General features: G+C 40.7%; 1 protein-coding gene and 1 long non-coding RNA gene across 4 annotated transcripts in view; one reads left to right on the top strand and one right to left on the bottom strand.

Annotated features, from left to right (window-relative positions):
* The window catches only part of LOC101487469 (butyrophilin subfamily 3 member A2), a 406,303-nt gene that overhangs the window by 60,908 nt on the left and 328,224 nt on the right, over positions 1-17,171 (bottom strand). The gene's annotated exons all lie outside the window — the stretch shown is intronic.
* Positions 114-15,774, top strand: LOC143416993 (uncharacterized). Of its 2 annotated transcripts, none has more exons than XR_013097230.1 (3): positions 114-155; positions 297-475; positions 15,641-15,774. It is a non-coding gene; the product is annotated as an uncharacterized LOC143416993 (long non-coding RNA). The 2 variants fall into 2 exon arrangements; XR_013097229.1 differs by lacking the exon at positions 15,641-15,774 and adding an exon at positions 11,521-12,593.

Genomic DNA, 17,171 nt, shown 5'->3' with positions numbered 1-17,171 from the left:
TGGGAAGTTGAACAAGCAGTTCTGACCTCGCTCGTGCACACACACACACACACACACACACGCACACACACAATCACATACGTAAAATGCAAGAACAGAGCGCGCACATCACAGGCCCCCACTCTGATGTGAGCGCTCTATGACCGCCCTTGCAAGTAAAAACTGCAGCGTGTGACTTTCTACTCTCTGACTCTCAGCTGAAGAAGTGTCTTTTAGAATGAATCTCTTGACAATTATTTTGGTCCTTCGTAGCTGGGGCAGAAACATCAGAACTGTTATCTGTGACTCTGTTCCAGGATCTGGCAAGACTGATTCCTGACGCCGTGGGAAGCCAGCACTGAAGTCTGTTGACAGCCCTCTTAGACGAGGACGAAAGCCCCGCGACGTAAATTTGGGTCCGGGCCGGTGTTTATAGTCTGGTCCACGGCGGTGGGATTCAGTCTGGCGATCCGAACCACCAGTGAGACGTCTGAGGGTGAGAAACACTATTTTGATGTATAAAACCACCGAGAAGGTTTTAAGAAACGCGTGAAATAAGGTGATAAAATAGGTTAAGTTCGCCAAAAGGAACTAAGTTTAGACTAGTTTTAGAAGTAGCCATAAAATATCTATGTGTGTATGTTTTGGAAGTAAGTTGATTTTACAGCACAATACGCTGCTGAACTACTTCCATTCTGTTTTCTTTGCTGAGGCTCGCGTACTGGTGATAAAGGAGAACGGTTGAGTTTCATCTCATAAAACTGATACTGCTTCACCGTTAGGGTGAAGTCGAAGGCCGTATCAGTAAACCACTCTGAAGTCAAGCGTGCCAGCGACGGTCCAGCAAAATCTTTGAAAATGGGGAATAAACAAGCAAAATTAACACCTGATGAGGAGCGGTTAGAAAAACAACAAGCCGGAGCAGGAATCATCCAAAAGAAGGGGAGAGGAATGCAGAGTGGAAGAGCAAGAGGTAGAGGCAGGTTTAGACACACACCAAACAGTGGCTTTAGCACTACATGCTGGGAGTGTGGGGAAAAGGGACGCCTTGCACGTGACTGTAAGACACAGAGAACGCCCGGCACAGAATGACTGGCTGCAACCACTGTGGCTGCCACCACCCAGACAGATGAAAGGAAGAGGCAGACAGGCAAAAAAGAATAAAAGCATTAACAAACAAAGAAGACAGAGACTCAGAACAGGATAGCAGCTCAGGTGATGAGAGCAGTTCAGATCAGGAAGAACGTAATAATCCCTCACCCAGTGAAAAATTAGAGGTCAAAGTAGAAGTTTAAAAAGGGCTGGAAACAAACCCGACTGAATACATATAAATACAAGAGGAATAAAGTTAAATAAACCAAAGGCTTAATTACATTAGAGCTTAACTGTAATGTATTCAAACTAATAATAGCAAGGATAACAACCTGTAAACTGGTATTAACAATGAGACATGCCCAGAATGAATAGAATGAATGAAAGCAGATAATTCACACAAACACATACTAAATAAAATAGAGAGATGCATAAGGTATATTAAGGTTGTGTCATTGTTCAGCCACGGAAAGTGTGGAAAATGTCTCCAGCTTGCAAAAGGGTGAAACTGCAGATCACCCGCAGCCCTAGGTGGATACAAAATAAAAATAAATAAAATATTGTAATATACCATTGCTGTTATATAAAAATAATAGCATTAATAATGAAATAATATTAATATGAAGAGGAACCTTAGTCAGTTATGATGTGAGGTGGATAATTGTTAGAAATAGTCTGCATCAAGCTTAAGGTTGCTCAAATTCAGTACAATGACATATGAGATGAAGAAAATAAAGAGAATATCTAAACTAATTAAGTGCATAGAGGCACTTGACCTGCTTGAAAACCTGTCATCCTGGATGAGACATTATTGAGATATAGAGCACACCTATACTAACAACTAATAAGCTAAACCCTGCATACAACAGCTAAGCTACAAGAGTGAGAAGCTGAATTAAATATGTGGTCACTGTAAGCTGATGAGCAAGTAACACGTTTTCTAGAGCAGGAGCTGCATGAGAGCTCAAACATGCAGCTGTCTGTGAGCTCAGTTTTTTCTTCTCTCATACTTCTGATTTGTTTTTGGCAGCAGCCTTTTTTGCATCCTGACTCATGTGTGTAAAGCGTTCATGTGATCAGCAATTTGTTTTTTGTTTTGTTTTGTTTGCTTTTGTTTTGTTTTGAAAAATAAGTAACTTTGTGATCACACTCGTGGATCACAGTGACATATAATGATTAGGCATATGATTTACTAATGCAGATTAAGTTTATTCTAAAGTTCAAGGAGAACGAAGAAGAAGAACAGCGTTTTCAGTTGTGTCTTGACTGTTGTTCTCTGTGTAGTGTGCTGAGTTTTTTGCTTTTTGTTTTTGTTTTTGACGTGTTGCTTGAGTGAGGAGCACTGTGACTTCTGAAGTAGCTCTCACCATGCGACCTTGATAATGATAAGTTCAGAGCCAGCTGAGAGCTGGGTTGTTTGCTTTGTTTTAGGTGACAAGGTAGAAAAGTTAAAACTTAGTTTCTTGTCTTGAAAGCTAAACAAAAAAAGGGGGTTTTGTGTTTCTCAGCCATAAACAACTACAATTTCATTTTCTGTTTTTTGAGAAAGGAAAATGTAATTTTTATAATAATAATAATAATAATAATAATAATAATAATAATAATAATAAAACAAAGAGTGATGTTTTGTTTAAGTGGTGAAGAAAGCTAATACTGCAAAATACCGTCTAGTGCATGATCTGCGAGTAATAAATGAAATCACTGAAATGATGCTACCAGTAGTAGCAAATCCTCACACTATACTGAATCCAGTCACTCCAAAAGAACAATGGTTCTCAGTGAGACTTATCAAACGCCTTGAGGCGACTTTTGTTGTGATTTGGCGCCATATAAATAAAATTGAATTGAATTGAATTGAATTTTTTCTCTCAGTGCCTTTCCACCCCGACCCACAACACCTGTTTGGCTTCACTTTTGAGGGGCAGAGACAGTTTCTACTCTACGTAGATGACATTTTAGTGACTGGCCACACAGAGGAAGGGTGTAAACAAAATACTATGGCTATGTTACGCCACTTGGTTAAGTTAGGGCCACAAGGTATCTTTAAATAAACTCTAATTATGGAGACCTGAAGGCACATACCTAGGGCACACCCTCTCAGGTGAAGGCAGAAAGCTACTGAACAAAAGAAAAGAAGCCATACAAAATGTGCCACAGCCACAAAACTAAGCATTCACATCCTGTGAATGTCAGTGAGCATGAGTTATGATCTTGGCTCCCTGTTTTTCTGCTTTCAACAAAAGGTGGGGGTGAAGCTCCCATGTAATGTCCTCTGTTGTCTCTTCTATCAGGGGGAAAAAAAGGGTCCCTGACTCTCTGAACACAATATTCTCTTCATAGCTCAGCAATATGAAATGTCATGAAATAGTCTAAATCACTCACAGAAAATCAGCAGCATAGGATGATACAAACTTATCTAATACATCTAATGATTTTCACATTCTTTTAACTCAGAAGTGTGATGCAAACTAAAACTACATACTGATTACACAAGAAGTATGATGTGGCCTACAGCAGTATCATGATTCACTCAGTTTGATTACAGGTATAATGTAACATATAACAGCATAATAATCTCACAACTGCTACAAGCACATTTGCCTTTCTTAACACACGTGAGAGAAAGGCAGCTGTTAAGAAAATGCCCTTTTGAGTGAGACAGGCCCACAGGCCCTGCATGCAAGCGTACTAATACACATACAGTACATGCAATGAAGAACAGCTTACACTATAGCACACACTATACATGCGCCTATATCTCCCATTGGTGTTAAAGCAGGGAAATTTTGAAAGAATTTTGTTATCAAATGTTGAATTTATCCACTGCTGACATTTAACTCTCCAGCTTGCAGGACAATAGGTGAAACGTTTGTGAAAACAGAGAAGAAAAAATAAAGACAAAGAGAGTCTGGTATGACCAAGCAGTAATCAGACAATACATTTAGTTGGTAATACAATAAATTGTGAAATGCTCTCTGGTTGATTGATGCAACACAAGTAATTTACTGTATGAAAGATATTCTCTTTTGTGATAATATTTTGAACGTGTATTTCTGTTGACCTCTCAACGTAGCGCATTATGAGCTGATATGCAAATTTGTTGATTGATACTAGATTTGGAAAAATGAGTGGATTATAAAATAAGAGAATAAGAAGTAACAGAGGGTTGAAATCAGTTTCTTATTTCTAGTGTGGAGGAAGGTTTTATCATGGCACACATCTGTTTACATGGGAGCAAACTCCTCATGTTACGCGACATTTAGCAATTTGCAAATGTGCAGCACATCAGAAGAATGACTCTGAAATTACAATTTTGCTGACAAAGCTGCAAAAGCAGCAGCCACAGCAACCACAGTCTTACTAACAACTCGTGAAAACCACACCAGTCCACTATCTGTACTGCAGGGCGAACAAAAAGCAGCATCACCAAGAGAACAGAAGCAAAACACAGAGCAGTAGACACTGATGATATAGTGAAAATAGCAGGAAAACCCATTCTTCCCAAGTCATTACACAAAACAGCCGCTCTAGTGAGGCATGGTTTTGAGCCATGGCTCATCAGGAGGGATACTCTGAGGGATGGTCTTTATGATATACCGACAATTCTACACTATGCATTTTGAAATTTCAGCAAAAGAATATGTGAGAACATGTATGACCTGCCAAAAACGGGGCGGGGTGTATATATAATAGGACATGATAAATCCTATTCCCAATGGTTAAATGTTTATAGTTTAACAAATGGACCTTATCCACTAGCAGATGTGTTTTGGATATGTGAAGAAGAAATTAAGTCTGTTCTATTACCAAATTGGAAAGGCATTTGTGATATTAACGGCTCAATTTTATGTGATCAATTTTGCAGACAAAGAAGAAAATGCCCTCACACATACACACACACACACACACGCACACACACACACACACACACACACACACACACACACACACACACACACACACACACACACACACACAGCAAATGTTTTTCATGCTGCTGAAAGCAACATAATGAATCCCTTAATGTCTTTCTGCCTAATTTGGTCAACTCCAAGCCAAACTGGGTCTTAGCTCTAACTTCTGTCATGCAATTATTGGAGTTGCATCTGGAAGCACTCAAAGCTTTGCAAATGCTTCTATATCATTTGCCTTACACATGGCTCACCACCATTTTCTAAACAGTTCTATTTACTCAGTTTTTGTCTTGGCACGAGGCGTGAATGGGCATTGACAATATATTAAATAATTGATGGTATTTTGAAGAGATGGTACAATACCATTTTTTTATGTCCGATGCCGCTATCATAAATTTTGATATCTGCCAATACCGATATGAATTCGATACAGTGTATTTTCTAATCAATAAAACTGTTTTTTAATGTCTTGCTGTATTTTGTACAAGTTCATACTCAAATTTAAAAAGACAAAACAAAAAACACTAAAGCTACTCTATTATATATGTATGCAAAAATTACACTGCACCCAAAATATTTTGTAGTTCAGCAATACTGATGTTTTATTTTAACTTTTAGCAGAACTTTAAACCTAAGTATTTAAAGTAATAAAAGTAATAATGAAGTAATTTATATAATATATATGTAACATGTAAAGTAATAATAACAAGTAATATATATTGCAATTTTATGCAGATTTAAAAAACTCTGGTTCTGAAAAAAATAAGTAAAAGTGCAATATCAGTACAAATTAATGTTTCTATTCAACAACCTAAAAAAATCTGATTGTAGAATGGACCCTTTTATACTTACAGCTCAACATAAGTAAGACATCCAGAGTGGAAAGCAGCGCAAATAAATGCAAACACAGCTTCATGACACTCATCTTTTATCAAGATGGATGTCAGTGTAAGCTGTTTCTATCATATCTAACCTGAAATTTGTGTAATTTCTATACAAAACTGTGTTTTTCATAAATTTATTTTAGAACCATAAAACTGTTTAGCCTGCAACACTGCTTTTTGTAAAACTTGAGTCTATCCATCGTACGGTCAGACTTAGCAATGACAACACACAGACATTGGAGCTCCGTATATTGGTTGTTGAGCTTAAGGTGGGAATGCTTTACAAACGTTCAGAGAACAACTTACACACCTGCTTTACTTGTCTGGGTTGGCCTGCTCGGAGATGAAATGCTGGTTTGGCAGCACAGACTGAGACTCCAGATGCTCCAAATGCTTTCAGTGTGAAGTAACTCGCTCTATCATGTGACGGACACTTCTCACTACCTGGATTATGTCATGTGGTAAGTTTTGTGAGGTGCTTTTGTGATATTTAAAGGATTGGATTACATTTTTTATTTCTCCCTGATCTCCGACCCAGTAATTTAGGTCAGGATCAGACTGATACCGATGCTGTATATTGGATCAGTCTATCTCTAGTAGATACAACCATGGTCTCGCAGAGAATCATACCCACACCTATTACTTCTATATGGAGGTCTCTGATGAATTATTAGTTGAAGGTGTGGGAAACGGGGAGACCAGGAAGGCAAATCTACAGAAAGGGGCGTCCCAAATCATTTGTGCAAGATGACATCAAATCAGTTGACAGTCACTGGGTGAGGCAGTGGCCTTTTTGATTATTGTGTTATTATTTTATACTATTTTAAATTAAGCTAAAAAAAGAGGGGCTCAAATGAGGAAGAAGAAAAGAGAACAGAATATTTAGGACTGCCAGGACCTTCAGTTTGAGCACTGTTGTCTTTGATTGTTGTTTATGATGCTGAACACAAGGCCCAGGCAGACTGAGGCTTGAAGGTGATTTTAACTGATAAATAACACAAGTAGGGATTCAAAATTCAATTCATAAGTTAAATAATATTTTTTTTTTTTATAATATCTTTATTCTGTCTTTATTTACTCATTCCTTTGACATTACTCCAAGATGTCACTAGGTGGCGCATGGCGCTAAGTAGAAATGGAAACCCCCTTAGAGGCAAGTGTGTCAAGCTGTACACAAGCTCATGTTCTGTCCCTCTTTATTATAATATACTGGCAACATAACCCTCATGAAGGCACCATCCATACATAATTTTAGGGGCTCGGCTAATGTTGGGATCTTTTCAACGGGGGAATATTAGTGCTAAAACAATGGGATCAGATGTAAAAGATGTAAAAGTAGCCAAGATAGAGCCCAAGTGCTCTGAGTATCAACACTTTCTAGTTAGGGGAATGTTTTTTGTTTGTTTTTGTTGCCTGTCCTGTTTGGTTTTTTAGCCGTCAGAATTTATCTGTGAAAGCCAACAAATATACCCAAAGGATTTGCTTTGCCAAGTGAATCATCACAGCCTTGTCATTTTGGTCCATTTGACCGACCTTTGCTGTTATCATTTATTTTATTTGGTTTTCAGTTGTTACTGATGGGACAGACATGGCTGGTGGGATAGGAAAGGGAGAGAGAAAGATGAAGGAACAGAAAAACAGAGAGGAAGGAGGACAGTGAGGAAGGACACTTAAAAGAAAAAAAAATCTCCTGGATCACTTGTTGAGAGAGAATAAAAAGAGAGAACAAAAAAGACAGCAACATAATAAACACAGCACCATTGCATTAATCTAGATAACAGTAAATAACAGTAAATACTAAATATTGAATGTTGTTGTGCAGCACGCAAGACGGACAGCACTTAATGTGCTTTGAGGTAGCAGCCAAGAAAAGTGTAGTTTGTGTCTGTTAACACCTTTGTGCACACCTGTGTGGATCAGCACACTTGTATTCAAATGGTTTCTCCAAGTAACGATCTGCTAGAGGGTGTGGGGAGCCATAGCTCTGACCCCCAGGGCATGAAGCAGGCATGGAGGAGATCCAGGCCCCAGACATGCAGACTCCCCGGAGTGCAAGAGCCCAAGGAGGACCACCGGAGGGGCATCCTTGCCACCCTCCTGGGAAGAGCTGAGGAGAGCCCCAGATGAGGGGTCACCCAGCAGCCACGGAGCAGAAGCCAGAGGGGACTGCAGTGATGTGCCCGCAGGCTCTGCAGGAAGCCAGCTGTGCCAGAGGGAATTGAGCAACAGGCCCAGAGGCTGAGGAGGGCTGAGGGTCCCCCACACCCTGGAAGAGGACTGAGCCATGGGTGGCAGGCCCCGCCATGCTGCCACCGGGAGTGAGCCAGTACACACCTGAGTGCCCAGCCCTGGACACCAAAAAACACCAATGCACTGACGCCTGAGGGCATCAGCCACTGGCAGGAAGTATGGTGAAGGGAGATAAGCCTCCACACTTTGGAGTAGGGATGGGTATCGTTTAGGTTTTATCCGATACCGGTGCCAAATCGGTACTCAGTTCACATTTCATTACAGAAATTCAGTAACCAACATATAAACATCATTTGTGCAAAGATTTATGTTTTTAAAGTGAAAGAGTGAAAAATTACAGCGCTGTCAATGCACGAATATCCAGACGTTGTACAAAAATATCCAATTTTGGCACACAATTGTACACCATGCCAGTTGAATTTTTCAGGTATTTAAGAGCAGAAATTAATAAATTTTATTAACATGCCTAAAAATGATTTTTTAAAATATATTTTTGAAGAATTAACCACACGTTTACATGATAATGGGCCTTTTCTGCCATGCGCATGGAGCGCTTAATTGGCCCTTTAAACTCTGAGGGGCTGTAACTTTTGATTCTTTTGGCCAATTTGCATGATTGACGCCTCTTTTTAATTGTTTGAGCCAATAGAATCACAGTAATGAAGCCACCTTCACGTTACTTCAACCAATCAGACGTTCCAAGGCCAAAACCCACGTGGGCCCAAATTTACTGCATGTGATGTCACATGTACGGTGTACATTTTAGGACATCGTCAATTCTCAAGAAAAAAGTTGTCAGGTATCAGAACACAAGGTTCCAGAGAGAAAATCTTGCTGCAGGTGGCGGTGTTGTCACGTCCCACCCGAATTGATTTCCAAATACGTCATCAACGTGTGACAGTGGGAGAGCGTGAGGTCATTGACCTCACCGGAGTTTTACCGCAGTTCAGGCTCCTAACGACATAATGTAAGTTTAACTTTGGTCGTGTCCAAATTCATGGGCTGCATCCTCCTGAGGCTGCATTTGTAGACCGATTACGTCACAGCGACGCACCGAAGGCTGTCTCCGACTCCTCCAAATGCAGCCGACCAGCTCGATAGCTAGCCCGGAGCTCGAGGGTCACTGATGCGGCTGAGAACGGCACAACTCCCAGCACATCATTTTCAGATCACCGCGGACTTTCGCTGCTCTGGTTAAACGTAATATATAAGTCACTTAGACAACCTAAAAATGTTATTGTTGGGCCTTTTTTCAGTGTTTTGTTTGTTTGTGAGTAAATCGGTTTGGCTGAGATTAAAGTTATTAGATTAGATAAAATAAAACTTTATTAATCCCCCGGGTGGGTTCCTCCTTGGTTTTTACACAGCTGACTAAACGTCAAACAGAAAACTGATTAAACAGTGTGAGACGGTCGAGAATTTACGCCAGTGTCCTGTTATATTTTAGATAGCAAGGACCAGACGGCTGAGTTTATTAAAATCCACCGAGACAGCAGTGACGCTAATCAGAAGGCTACACCGTCCAATTTTATTACCTTTCATTACCAGTCGCATTGATTACTGTAATGCCCTGCTCTCTGGTCTTCCTAAGAAGAATATTTCAACTTTACAACTTTTGCAAAACTCGGCAGCTCGTGTGCTGACGAAGACCAGAGGGCGGGCCCACATTACACCGGTTTTAGAATCGCTGCACTGGCCCCCCGTGTGTTTCAGGATCGATTTTAAAGTTCTTTTATTGGTTTTTAAATGTCTTAATGGTCTTGGGCCTTCTTATCTCTCAGATCTGCTTTTACCATACGAACCCTCGCGGACCCTGAGGTTCTCTGGTACTGGCCTTTTCATTGTCCCTAAAGTTAGGACACATACTCACGGAGAGGCAGCTTTTCAGTGGTATGGTCCTCGTCTGTGGAACAGCCTGCCGGAGGAGCTCAGGGCCGCAGAGAACGTACATGTTTTTAAGAACAGGCTCATGACCCACCTTTTTAATTTAGCTTTTACTTAGCGTTTATTTATTTTATGCTTATTTATTCTATCCTGTTATTCTATTATTAATTTAGGCTTCACCTAATATTTGTTTGATTTTATTCTTATTCATTTTTTAATCTTCTTACTCTATTTATATTTATATTTATATTGTATCCTATTCTTATTTATTTTTTTACCCTGTATATATCGTATTGTGTCATATCTCCAGTGTTTCCTCGGAGGGCGCTCTCTGCACCGGGGCTGTGATTGACCGTGGCTGCTGGGTCTCTGGGGGTCCTCTCAGCCTGGCTGGGGGGCTCCTTGGCCTCCCTCCTGCTGTGTGCCCAGCCTGGAGGCTGCGGTCTGTGACCGGCTCCCGGTGCAGACGGCTCCTTGTTATAGTGTTTCCTCACTTGGCTCATGCGAGCCCAGCCCAATTTTTACTCTTTAAGTGTGCGCGTGTGTGTATGTGTGTGTATGTGTGTGTGTGTGTGGGGGGGGATATGTGTGTATTCACATCATTTATGTTAATGAGAGTGTGGGGAGTGAGTTGGAGGGTGGGGTGGGCTGCTTTTAACTATGTAAAGCACTTTGTGCTACATTTTTTTGTATGAAAAGTGCTTATAAATAATAAATCTTATAAATAATAATAAATAAACAATAAATAAATAATAAGTCTTATAAATAAAGACTGATTGATTGATTGAAATTTCACGGCCGTTTACTTCCGGCCTACCCGACCTTCTGAGGACCCGGCCCACGTAGACCGCGAAGGCCGGGTCCTCAGGAGGATGGAGCTCATGAATTTGGACACGACCTTTTGTTTATATTTTTGCCACAGTTGTGTTATATTAAGTCGCGGTTATGTTGTGAAAGTTACATATCAGAGAAGGAAAGCTATTTTTGTACGAAACCAAATCAGTACTATTTTTGTCTGGCTAATTCATTCTAGCTAGCGACAATGGTGAAACGTGATTTTTTTTGTTTTTTATTCGGAGATGTTTCTGTTTTATTAGGAGACTGTCTCACCCCAACATCGTCAGACTCATGGCAGTTGCCCGCACTGAGTCCTGCTTTTTGTTGGCAGCTGAATACGTTCATGGCGCAACCCTGCAGCAAGTGCTTCACACAGACAGCTGCTACTCTAATAGTCTGTGTTGTTGAAGGATTCAGCACTTCTTATGGTTTTTTTAATCCATTTTTAGACAGCGATGAGATCGGCTACACACTCCACAGAAGCCCAGAGTTACTGTTAATATCAAAAATATAATGCTGTCCTTTGAGATTTTAACATTTAAGACTGTGAGTGTAATGGATTTAAAACTGTTTAAATCTCTTCAGCCTGGTAACATGGAAACTTTAAAATCAGCAGCAGAAGGTTTCAGTAGTCTAATTTGTTCTTTTTATTTAATAATAATCCATATTATGTATAACAGCTACATTCACCCTGGAGAGAAACTAGTGAGGGAGACCATCAGGACCAAGCTGGGTTTCTGGGTCTAGAGGTTTGGAGAAACTTCTTCCCTTTCTTTCATCACAGCTGTCCTGTGCCAGAAGTTCTGTTGACCCACTGAAAGAGGCATCATTTAAGAAACACCAGGAACACTGAAGCACATGGCATTGATTAAGCAGGACTCATGATCTTCACCAGCAGCTCCCTCACAGGGAAATCTTCATCACTCCTCTGTAGGCCCGCCCCAGAAGATGGATAAACCCAGCATTTCATGAACGCTGTGATGAGACCTTTGCTTTGTGTAATGTTATAAATACTCAGATACTCCCAGAGGCTCTGGACTTTTACATAAAGATATTATATTCAGTCCTGTAGAAAGTTATATATTTAAAAATATATATGATCCTCTCTGGTTACTCTGGTATGATTAACTCTGAATCACTTTATGGTAAATAACACAACATCTGCAAAAAACTGTGAAAGAATTCCAGATCACAAGTTTGTAGTTCAACATACAAGTGACTTTTTGTCTTTAACGTTATCAATTGTCAAGAGATTTATTCTAAAAGACACTTCTTCAGCTGAGAGTCAGAGAGTAGAAAGTCACACGCTGCAGATTTTACTTGCAAGGGCGGTCATAGAGCGCTCACACCAGAGTGGGGGCCCTGTGATGTGCGCGCTCTGTTCTTGTGCTTGTCTTTATTTATACACAAGAAGAGTAATACAACAGTGAATACATTTGTTCAGTGGAATGTTGAGTCGTGAGCATGTGCGTATGTGGTTGTGTGTGCGTGTGCGGTTTGTGGGAAGCAGCTCATTTTCCTGGTAGGGAGCGAAAACTGCTTGTTCAGCTCTTACTATCGCTGTGGGAAGAAACTGATAAGAAAAGAACAGAACAAGTCTTATAGTGAAAAATCAGTCTAAGTAATAAAAAGGTCATCATGTAGTATTCTATCACATGTAAACTTAGATCATTAAAAGCTTATACTGACTACTAAGTACAATTTTTTATTGACATCAATAAAACAGCTGCAGCTTTCACTACAGCACATGTTGTACTTTAACCTTTGTACTGTTTTCATCAGTTCATTTTGCAGGCCTGGGGCACCTCCCGCACTGCAAATAACAGAGGGTCTAGCCAGCGATCACAATTGCGTTCATCTTCGGTAATGAACTTACGAATCATGGACTTTAAAGTCTTATTTAGCCGCTCCACCACTCCGTCCGTCTGAGGGTGGTAGACGCTGATCCGAATAGATTTAATGCCCAGTAATTCGTACAGTTCCCGCAGTGTGCGAGACATGAACAAAGTGCCCTGGTCAGTCAATATCTCTTTCGGGATTCCGACTCGGGAGATGACCTGAAACAGTGCCTGCGCCACACTCTTTGCAGAGATGTTGCGCAGCGGGACTGCTTCCGGTGTTGTGCCAAAAAGTGATTGTCTGCCAAAAACTGATTTCCGGTATTTGCCAAAAACTGATGCTCATATTTAAACTGCTATAAGTAACTTGTTGGGCTATAATATGTTAAACATATGTCAAATGCATCCCTTATGGATGACATAAAGTCATCTTGAGCCACAAACAACATTCGTGTAAGGTAGAAGCCGCAATCAGTTTTTGGCAGTGACTTTTATATAACCTTTATTTATGTAGTTAAAAAAATCTCATTAACATTACAAATGTATTTTGTAAGAGTAAGTTGGCCAACAGGACAGCAGAAATGGCAGCAAATATTACAATAGTTCTGTAAAAACATTTTAAGTGGGGATAAAGGACCGGATTGGTTATAATGTAAGTACAATAACACAGAGTTGTAAAGATACTTGAAAAACAGATAATTTTTTAATTCTGTATGTAACCCCTTTGTAAACCCTGTTTACCAAAGTCTATTTACGAACATACGTAAAGATATTACACAGAAAAAATACACAGCAACATTGGAAATCAGTTTTTGGCAGACAATCACTTTTTGGCACAACACCGGCTATCGCACTGCATAATCCACCAGGACTAATACAAAGCGATAGCCGCGTGCACTCCGGTGAAACGGCCCGATGAGGTCCATGCCAATGCGCTCAAAGGGGACCTCCATGAGTGGGAGCGGGCGCAAAGGCGCTTTTGGTATGGCCGGCTGATTAACAAGTTGGCAGTCCGGGCAGGACGCGCACCAGCGGCGCACATCTGCTCCGATGCCCGGCCAATAAAATCGGGCCGTTATTCGCTCCAGAGTTTTTTCATATCCCATATGCCCTGCCATGGGGTTATAATGAGCCGCCTGGAAAATCATTTCCCGACGGCCCGGCAGCACCAACAACTGGGCGTGTGCCTCCTCCGTGTGAGTGTCACGACTCACTCAATATAATATTTTAATAAAATGAAGCGCAGGTAGGTCCGCATGGCTTCAGGGCGCACCACATGACCATCAGTTTCAATTACCTGGTCAAAGGCTGAGCGTAGGGTGTCATCACGAGACTGCTCCAGTGGGAAATCACCCGTGGGGGGAATTTCCGGAGCCGGCGGGGCCTCCCATGAAGGACCCGCCGTCTCCCCCTCCCCGGAGTCAGTGTCACATGTGAGTGAAGTCAACACTGAAACCAGTGTTTCAAGGTTTCTGCATGTATTAAAAACAGGCGGCTTTTCTGTAAACATTTCATGCCAGAGTGTCATGATGGGAAGTAAATGATCTGTGAGTCAGAGTAGTTCATCAGTCTACCTGCAACATAAATTAGAAATTCTCTTTAACAAGCCCCCCAAAAAGCAGTACTCAAAAAAGGAAGGCAAGAAAGGAGCAGGATGAGAACAGCTGGGATTTTAGATTTGAGGATTTTTTTCAATGACTGTTTTGAGCATAAGGTCTAAAAATGAAATTCTAAAGTAAGTAGTAGTTTGTGTGTTTTTGTAAAGGATTGAAACATTGTTACCACTTATATGCTGAAGCTTTGAACTCGTACTGTGTTGTGTGTGTGGTTTATATGGAGGCTGGTTGGTGATTGTTGAATGAATGTCTTCTGTTTCATGTTTAGAGACGATCCGGTTGTTTTTATGTTAACTGGGCAAAATCACTCTGTTTTGGATTTGTGGTAACTTAGTTATAGAATAAAATGTGTTCGCTCTGGCACCACATGGTGGTCAGGGCTCTAAAAATATCTGTGTGTGTTTATGTTGACTTGTAAAACTGGAGGTGGAAGAGTTGAAAATGTTAATATTTTTACTGGGATTGACAAAAATGGACAAGATTAGAAATGAGTACATCAGACACAAAACTCAGCAGTTTGGAGATAAAGTCAGAGAGGAGAAGCTTAGATAGTTTAGATATGTGCCGAGGAGTAGAGGTAGATTCATGGATATGTGGCAGGAGTACGGTGTACATTTTAGGACATCGTCAGGTCTCAGGAAAAAAAGTTGTCAGGTCTCAGACTCACATGAAAAAATGTCAGGTCTCAGTCTCACATGAAAAATGTCAGGTCTCAGTCTCAGATGGAGGCTGCCATCTTGCAAATTTGGAGTAGTGACTTGAGGTGGAGCGACTGTGTAACGCTCCCGCCCACACACCCGCTGTTGACCGCAAACACGCCCCCCCTACACTTATTACGTAGCCCAACGACTCAAGTTTTTTTGCTGGTTTACCACGACGGACGACTCGTTTAATTAAGGTAAATACAACCATGTCACTGTTATAAAAAAGACACACAGTTTATCATCTTATAGTTCTAAAATCACTCTGTTGTTAATTCGTTTGCTAGATTAGCCGCTAGCATACGCACTGTGTTGGAGGCTTGTTGCTAGCTAGTTAGCGATGCTACACACCTGCTACTCTAATAGTCTGTGTTATTGAAGCATTCAGCACTCCTTAGGTTTTGTTATACATTTTTAGACAGCGATGAGATCATCTGCACACTCTACAGAAGCCCAGAGTTACTGTTAATATCAAAAATATAATGCTGCCCTTTGAGATTTTAACATTTAAGACTATGAGTGTAATGGATCTAAAACTGTTTAAATCTTCAGACCCCTCTACAGCCTGGTAACATTAGACTTTAAAAACAGCAGCAGAACGTTTCAGTAATGTAGTGTAATTTGTTTTTTTTGATTTAATAATAGAGTCCATATTATATCAACAGCTACATTCACCCTGGAGAGAAACTAGTGAGGGAGACTATCAGGACCAAGCTGGGTTTCTGGGTCTAGAGGTTTGGAGAAACTTCTTCCCTTTCTTTCATCACAGCTGTCCTGTGCCAGCTGAGTAAATCAAGTGTTTAAAACGGAAGCTGTGCAGGTCTGAGATACAAACTGAGGTCCTGTTAATGCTGATATATAGTGACACAGTTACATGAGTGATTAATCCTTTTGACTTTTTGTCTTTAACTTTATCAATAAAGCTGCAGCCTTCACTGACAGCACATGTGGTACTTTAACCTTTGTACTGTTTTCATCAGTTCATTTTGCAGTTAACATGTGAACATGTTGGATGATCTGTCTGCTGTCACTGGGTGGTGCTGAGGTCTGAATCTGAGGGCAGCTCCTGTAATCACAAAGAGAACAGAACCATCACAAACTAAAATATAAAGTTTATCTCTCCAATCTGAAATAAAGCTGATTCTTCTGTCCTCACACACTCAGGATCTGAAGTTCTTCTCTTTCATTTTTTTCAGCATTACACTACAGTACTTTAATCCATAGTTACTGATTAATGAGGAGTTACTGAAGTACAAGCTTTTTAAAAAAAAAAAAAAAAAAGTTACTGTCTTTACAGATGTGGCAAGACACTGAAAACATGCTGTTGTTTGCACATATTTAATATTCAACTCTGCACAGGAGCTGAAGCAGGATGCAGCCTGTTGCTTTTACAGTATAATACTTGTAACAAAAGTACAGTAACAGTAATCAGTGACTGAGTAACCCGGGACGTTTCTCTTGATTTCTTTAGTCCGTGTAAATTCATTCACCTGCACAGATTAGCTAAACGAACCCCGACAGCCAAGTGCTCATCTTAGCTAGCTAGGTCTCAGGACCGAGCTAAGGATGGTAGTTACGGATTAGCTTACAAACACGTTTAACTTACCAAAAAAGTGCGCCGGGGCCTCGGGTCCTTCTGTTGGGTAGTCCAGTTTACTGAAGAACACCTCAGGCTGTCAGGTTAAAACAGTCGGTTGTGTTTTCGTAACGTAAACGCTGGCCCTCCGCTCAGAGCTTACGCTCTATCTGCTATTCCCGAACAAAGATACACAAGTTTCTCTATGACTGTGGCTGCCAGTCAAAGCTGCTATGATGACGTTTCACCCCAATCACCGTGGTAGGAATTAGAATCAAATTTATGGGAGAGGAGACCCCTTGGACATCAATCAACGTGATGAGAACTATTGATAACAAAAGAAAGAATCTTTGGAAAAAAATTATCTGAGGAGAATAAATTAATTTTAGTCTGACCCCAGTCTCATCCGCTAACATTTTTCTTCTTTTTCAAATCTTCGGATCACGTGCGTGCCAAACTGTGGAGTGGGATCGGTTCGGATTACAGATCCGTTGCACCACTATTTCTCACCCCGTGTTATAACCGATTAAAGGTGATCTCCTCCTTTCTGCCCCCGGGGGCGTGGGGCTTAAAGAACTTGCTGCTGAGTTTGCATCTTTT

The sequence above is a fragment of the Maylandia zebra genome, linkage group LG3 (genome assembly GCF_041146795.1).
Source record: "Maylandia zebra isolate NMK-2024a linkage group LG3, Mzebra_GT3a, whole genome shotgun sequence".
Taxonomy (NCBI): domain Eukaryota; kingdom Metazoa; phylum Chordata; class Actinopteri; order Cichliformes; family Cichlidae; genus Maylandia; species Maylandia zebra.
Note: the sequence above shows the minus strand (reverse complement) of the source record. Positions and strands in the feature narration are given on the sequence as shown.